The 7497-nt window shown below is 41.8% G+C and overlaps 1 pseudogene; it reads left to right on the top strand.

Moving 5' to 3' along the window:
* The first annotated feature begins 2645 nt into the window (after window positions 1-2645).
* LOC140710734 (small ribosomal subunit protein eS17-like) lies at window positions 2646-3031 on the top strand (annotated as a pseudogene).
* Window positions 3032-7497: the final 4466 nt, after the last annotated feature.

Consider the following 7497-nt stretch of genomic DNA (forward strand, 5'->3'; position numbering starts at 1 on the left):
TTTTGCTCTTGTTGCCAGACTGGAATGCAATGGTGTGATCTCGGCTCACCGCAACTTCTGCCTCCCAGGTTCAAGTGATTCTCCTGCCTCAGTCTCCTGAGTAATTGGGATTACAGGCATGGGCCACCATGCCTGGCTAATTTTGTATTTTTAGTAGAGACGGGTTTCTCCATGTTGGTCAGGCTGGTCTTGAGCTCCCGACCTCAGGTGATCCGCCCATCTCGGCCTCCCAAAGTGCTGGGATTACAGGTGCTTCTTCAATTTTCTAGAAGACTTTGTATAGAATTGCTATAATTTCTTTCTTAAATGTCTGATAGATTTTACCTGCGAAAGCACCTGGGCCTGGAATTGTCTTTGTGGGTAGGTTTTTATCTAGAAACTCAATTTCATTAATAGATATAGAACTATTCAAGTTATCTATTTCTCCCTGCGGTAACTTTGGTAGTTTATGTCTTTCAAGAATTTGTCAACCAGGCATGGTGGCTCACACCTGTAATCCCAGCACTTTGGAAGGCTGAAGTGGGCAGATCACCTGAGGTCAGGAGTTCAAGACCAGCCTGGCCAACATGGCAAAATACTGTCTCTACTAAAAATATAAAAATTAGCCAGGCATGGTGGCACTTCCCTATAGTCCCAGCTACTCAGGAGGCTGAGGCAGAAGAACTGCTTGAACCCAGGAGGCAGAGATTGCAGTGAGCTGAGATCAGGCCACTGCACTCCAGGCTGGGCAACAGAGTGAGACTCCATCTCAAATTTAAAAAAAAATTGTCCATTCATCTAAGCTATTGAATTATTGGCATAAATTTGTTCATAGTAGGTGCTTAAAATTTTAATGTCTGTAGGATCTTTCATGATCTCGTTTTTCTTCATTTCTGATACTGATAATTTGTGTGTTCCCTTTTTTTCCCTCATCAATCTGCCTAGAGATTTATCAATTTTATTATTTTTATTTAAACAGCTTTTAGTTTCATTGATTTTCTCAATTGTTTTTCTGTTTTCTATTTCATTGATTTCCATTCCTTTCTTCTGCTCAGTTTGAGCTTATTTGCTCTTTTTTTCCCTAGTTTCTGCGGGTAGATGCTGAGACCATTGTTTTGAAATCTTTCCTCTTTACTAGCATAGGTGTTTAGTGGTACAAATTCCCCCTTCATCACTGCTTTAGCAGTTTCCCACAAATTTTTTGTTTTCCTTTGCATCAGTTCAAATCACTTTCCAATTTCACTTTTGAGTTCTTCTTAGACACTCATGGTTTATTTAGAAGTGTGTTATTTAGTGTATAAATATTTGGGGATTTCAGGAGATCTTTCTGTTATTGATTGCTAATTTAATTCCTTTGTAGTCATATAACAGACTTTGTATTACCTGAATCCTTCCAAATATATTGAGATTTGTTTTCTCATCTAGAATATGGTCCATTCTGGTTCATAGTTTAAATGTGCTCGAAAAGAATGTGTATTCTACTGCTGGATTGAACGTTCTATAACAGTCAATAGGTCAAGCACATTAATAGTTATGTTCAATTCTACTACGTCCTTGCAGTTTTTCTGTCTACTTCTACCAAGACTAAAATCCATGTTGAGGCCAGGCATGGTGGATTACACCTGTCATCCCAACACTTTGGGAGGTCAAGACGAGAGTGTAGCTTGAGCCCAGGAGGTTGAGACCATCCTGGGCAACATAGTGAGACCTCATCTCTACTAAAAAATAAAAAATTAGCCAGGCATGGTGCCATGCCTGTGGTCCCAGCTACTTGGGAGTCTGAGGCAGGAGGGTCACTTGAGCCCAGGAGGTTGAGGCTGCAGTGAGCCATGATCGTGCCAGTATACTCCAGTCTAGGTGACGGAGTGAGATCCTGTCTCTAAACAAATAAAGTTAAAATCCACACATTGAAAGCCTACCTATGCTTTTTTATTCCTTTTTGAAACAGGGTCTTGCTCTGTCCCCCAGGCTGGGGTGCAATGGTATAACCACAGCTCACTGCAGCCTCAATCTCCTGGGCTCAAGCAATCCTCTTGCATAGCTGGGACTGTAGGCACACACCACCACACCTGGCTAATTTTTAAATTTTTTGTAGAGACAGAGTCTCATCATATTGCCCAGGCTGGACTCCAACTCCTAGGCTCAAGTGATCCTCCTGCCTCAGCCTCCCAAGTAGCTAGGACTACAGGTGCATGCTACCATGACTGGCTAATTTTTAAATTTTCTGCAGTGACAAGGTCTTGCTGTGTCGCCTACACTGGTCTAGAATTCCTGGCCTCAAGAAATCCTCCCACATCTGCCTCCTAAAGTGTTGGGATTACAGACGTGAACCACCATGTCTGGCCTCTCTGGCCTCTGACCCATTCTTAAAGCTGGAGCAAAACGATCACCTGTATGTGAACTGTACATACTTAAGTTCAAATCATGCCTCTACCACTCATTGTTTGTGTGTCCTTACATTAGTCACTAGTCACTTCACCTCTCTGGGCTTCAGTTTTCTCACCTGTCCAATGGGGATAATTGCAGTACCTACCCCACAAGTTCATTGTGGGATTGTGTGGGAAAGTGTCAGAGAGCTAGATGTTTCTAAATGGGCGGTTTCAGAAGATAAGATTTGGCTCTTTTAGCAAGGACCCGTCAAGCTGGACCACATTCACACCAACAGTATGAAGAAGGCAGCCTGGATCATCATTGAAAAGTACTATACCTGCCTGGACAACTACTTCCACATGAACAAAGGCATGTACGAGAAGATTGCCATTATTTCCAACAAGAAGCTCCACAACAAGATGGCAGGCTATGTCACATATCTGATGAAAGAGATTTAGAGAGGTCCGGTGAGGGTTATCTCCATCAAGTTGCAGGAGGAGGGCAGAGAAAGGAGAGCTAATTATGTTCCCGAGTTATCACAACTCTGGATCAGGAGATCATTGAAGAGGATCTGGACACTGAGGAAATGCTGAGGGTTTTGGACTTTGGCAGTCTGTCCAATCTGCAAGTCACTCATCCTACAGTTGGGGTGAATTTTAAAATACCACTTGGAGCTGTTTGAATCTTTTTCTATGGTGCAATATTTTGAATAAGCCTGGGACAACAGAAAAAAAAGATCTGTTTCCTATAATTTTCTTATTATTTGGAAAGTTAGAGTTGTAAAGGTCCTTGCCAGTTTTCAGCTTACTATGCCTACCCACATTTACTTAAGATTGTAATTTATCTGATCATGTAGTCATCAGCATTTTAACCAAAAGGGATATAGATTGGGTGTTAAATGTCTGTAGAGTAATAGTTGAATATTATATAAAGAGGTTTTAAATAAAGGATAGTGGATTGTTAATAGCTGTCTCCCTTCCCTGGCGCCACCCCCAAGAAAGATTCAGAAATAATGGGTTTAACAAAAAGAAATGCAGGCATCACAAAGAGCTAGATTAATGTGATGTTTTGCTATTGTTTACTTTTCATTCTGGCTCTTACGGAAATATCCTGGCAACAAGTTATCCATCGCAACTTAGGTCAGAGTGCACACGAATGAAAAAAGCCCACAAACAAGTAGAGACGGTTCAAGTAGGCTTTCAAAACCCAGACTAATGAGAAATTGCAGATAAAAACCAGTAGCTTTCCCTGCTGCAAAATTGCCTCTCAAATAGATCGTCATTTTCTGGTATCCAGGGAAGGTCTGTTCAAGGCAGCAGAGTGGAGGTAGCTGGAGCATGTACTTTAAAATCAGGAAGAAAATGGGGCTTACTTCTACCTTTGTAGTTAACCATTGATGTAACCTCACCTGACTCCATTTCATATGTGAAAAATGAAGCTAGTGATCCCTAGCTCCGTGTGTTGTGGTGAGGATTACATGAGATGGTATTGGTTAGAGCCCAGCACTCTGCCTGGCCTGACAGAATAAATGCTTGTCTCATCTTTAGAGAGAAGTTCCTTTCACTTTCTAACCCTTTATCCATTTTTTAACATCTGTTATGTTATCACATTATGTTAAGGTCTCCCTTGGGTTTTTAAGCCTTCTGTTCCTATATAGTCTACACTCTTTCACTTTTTGTTTTTTTCTATAATTAATCTTTTCCAGATAAATATCGTACAACTGTGTGGACTCCTAGAGTGCAAAGCCACCTGGGCCCACAATCCCAGCCTGAAATCCTCTTTGTTTTTAGTCACCTTCTTATCCTACCCAACTACTCAAAACCTCACTACTCAAAAACGCAAGCCCCTGAACTGATAGCCATATCCTTCCTACACTCTCAGCAGATGGATTTGCCTCCTCCTTCACAGAGGAATTCCCTCAGATTCCTGGCCATCCCTTGTTTCTACAGTCATCTTTTCCTTGTTGTTTCTTTCTCGGAAGAACCAGATTTCCTTTTTCCACCCTGGGTTTTGGCTCTCATCCTTGCTGACTCCTTAGGGGGGTGGTGATGGACACAGAGTCTTACTCTGTTGCCCAGGCTGGAGTGCAGTGGCATGATCATGGCTCACTGCAGCCTTGATCTCGTAGACTCAAGTGGTCCTTCCACCTCAGCCTCCCACGGGATTACAGGTGTGCACCACCACACCCAGTTAATTTTTCTTTTTCCTTTTTTGTAGAGATGGGGTCTCATTATGTTGCCCAGGCTGATCTAGAACTTCTGGGCTCAAGTGATCCTCCCATCTGGGTCTCTCAAATTGCTGGGATTACAGGTGTCAGCTACTGTGTGCCCAGCCCTTAGGGGTCGCTTCCATCGATTCCTCTCACCATTTGTATTTTTTTTTTTTTTTTTTTTTGAGACTGAGTCTCCCTCTGTCACCCAAGCTGGAGTGCAGTGGCACAATCTCAGCTCACTATAACCTACACTACCTACTGTAACCTGTACTACCTACTGTAACTGGTTCAAGTGATTCTCCTGCCTCAGCCTCACTGGTAGCTGAGATTACAGGTGCCTGCCACCATGCCCAACTAACTTTTGTATTTTTAGTAGAGCTTGGGTTTCATCATGTTGGCGAGGCTGGTCTCAAACCCCTGACCTCAAGTGATCTGTCCACCTTGGCCTCCCAAAGTACTGGGATTACAGGCGTGAGCCACCATGTTCACCACCTCTTCTGTATTTCAACTTCTTGTTCTCTATTAGAGCCTTCCAATAATATTAGAAACATGATCATATTTCTCTTATCACCATACCGCCAAAACCGTAGCCTTCTCTTCACCCAACATCCACTATAGCTACTGCCTTAGTGTCCGTCTTTTTACAGATGACCTTGAAAGAGTTGCCTACAATTACTATCTCTACTTCCACACTTTTTCCACATTCCTCAATCCAGTATTATATGAGTTTTGCCTATATGAACCTGTTAAATCTATTCTCATTCTGGTAATTAATGAATTTCTCATTGAACACAGTATTAGTTAGGACATAGGTTCTGTTGCTGTAACAGAAACCCAAGATAAGAGTGGCTTAAACTGCATGAATGTTGCTTTCTCTCTCATGTAACCATCAGGAGGTAGATAGTGCAGGACCAGTACAGCAACACTGCTCAGTGAAGTATTCAGGAACCCAAGTTCCTTCTACCATCCTACTCTGCCATCCATAAAATCTTACTCTACCTGTGTGGTCAAAGATAACTCACCAGGACACCCAGCCAGTGAGGAGGGGAAAAAGGGAAGGATAAGGAATGTCTTTTCCATTAGAGGTAACAACTCAGATACCACACACACCACTACTGCTCACACCCCACTGGCTAAAACTTAGTTTTATGGCTAAAACTGACTCTGCAATGGAGACTGGAAATACAATCTCCATTCTGAGTGGCCATGTGACCTGCTCAAGATTCTGTTATTATGGAAGAGGAAGTGAAGAAATATTGGGGAACAAGTAGTCTCTGCTATGCTAACCACATCATCTTTAAAAAAATCGTCCTAGAACATGTGATGTCAGAGGTTGGTTTCTAGAAGTACCCCTCTTCTCTGATCACCCGCAAATTGACTGTATCCAGTACCAGAGCTGACTTCTACTCCTGAACTTCTGCTGTGGATGTAGGATCCTTCCTCAAGCTTGCAACACAGAGTAGGTAGCAAAGAATAGGGAAGGCTCTATGAGATCAACATTCTTGCCTAGCATGTTCATTGCTACATCTCTGGAAACAGGCAAAATACCTCACATATAGTAAATGCTCAATAAATATTTGAAAATCCATTGATATTATACATGCATTTAGTTAAGGGAAGATGACACAGGTTTTACCATCTTGAAGACCCTGAGAAAACCCAGGAAAAAGCTTGAACTTGGGGAAGTAGAAGAAATGAGAGTGACTTAATGAATCTGATGATGTCATGCCCCTCCTTAAGATATGTTAGTTCCTTCATGAGCCTGCATCAGAACTCAATCTTATCCTAAACTACTCTTTAAATCATAGTTTTTAGCTAGATGATCAGCTGCATGAATGAATGAGTAGATAGAGAAGTGGGCACCGAACCAAGTTGGTCTCATGCCTGGATGTTTTCTTGGCGAGTCATCTCTTCTGGAAGAAGCTTTCCTTGTACCACAGGATATCTTTTGGTTTTTCTTAATGACCTCTAGGCCAGTAGTTTCCAATGACTACATATGAGAATAATCAGGGGCACTTATTTAGATTATAGATACTTAGACTTCTTCCAGAAAGTCTTTTGTTTGAAAGCCATTATCTAAATAGTGAGCGAGAGCCTCCAGGTAGTCATAAGGTTTGGCAGCATCCAAACTAAAGAGTAATGCTGGTTAATATAAGTAGGACAGATCACTTTGAGAAGTCCAAATTGTTAGTCACACATGAATGGGGTAGATGTGAGGATAGGGGAGAGGGCTGAGATGGGCTTGTCCTTTACAAAACCCCATAATTTTAAAGGCAGTTAATTTCTCAATACAAAAATGGCCTCTACTACCTTCCTGTCCTCTGGATTTTGATACAAGGGCAACTAAAAAAATCTCTATGTGTCCTTAATATAGAGAGGTAGAAGTTGGGGATGAAAAGAGTCTAGGACTTTGAATACCTTGGTTGGACAGATATGGGGTCATCCTAGTTTGTTTTTGGGTGGCCAGGCAAAGAGTATATGATTATATAATTAAGGTATTCACAGAGGTCAAGAGACATTGTCAATTATTCTAATTACCCCAATCACATATAAAGAGTCATTTTTCAGGTACTGCCCTTGTGGACTCAGTCTAGGATTTATGCTCTGAAGCTCTGAGGAGGTCCAGATTCATGACTACCTGGGCTTCTTTGAATTGACAGAAGACATAAGGAAAGAGTGGGAAGAAGTAGCTGTCTCCTACCACCTCAGTGCTGAGGTCAAGAAGATCTTGGCAGAGGCTGAACTCCCGTTGTTAATGTCTTGCCCTTGTTCTTGCTGTCATTGTTGTTATTGTCCACCTCCTCCTCCTCTTTCTTCTTAATACATTTTGGACCACATTTGTTTTTATATTTGTAGTTTAGGAAGGTATCATCTACAGGTTAAATAATGAATACTTTGTCTTTCCTAAGGCCTAGATGGAGATTGTGACCCCAGTA

This window comes from Chlorocebus sabaeus, chromosome X, assembly GCF_047675955.1.
Source record: "Chlorocebus sabaeus isolate Y175 chromosome X, mChlSab1.0.hap1, whole genome shotgun sequence".
Classification (NCBI taxonomy): Eukaryota; Metazoa; Chordata; class Mammalia; order Primates; family Cercopithecidae; genus Chlorocebus; species Chlorocebus sabaeus.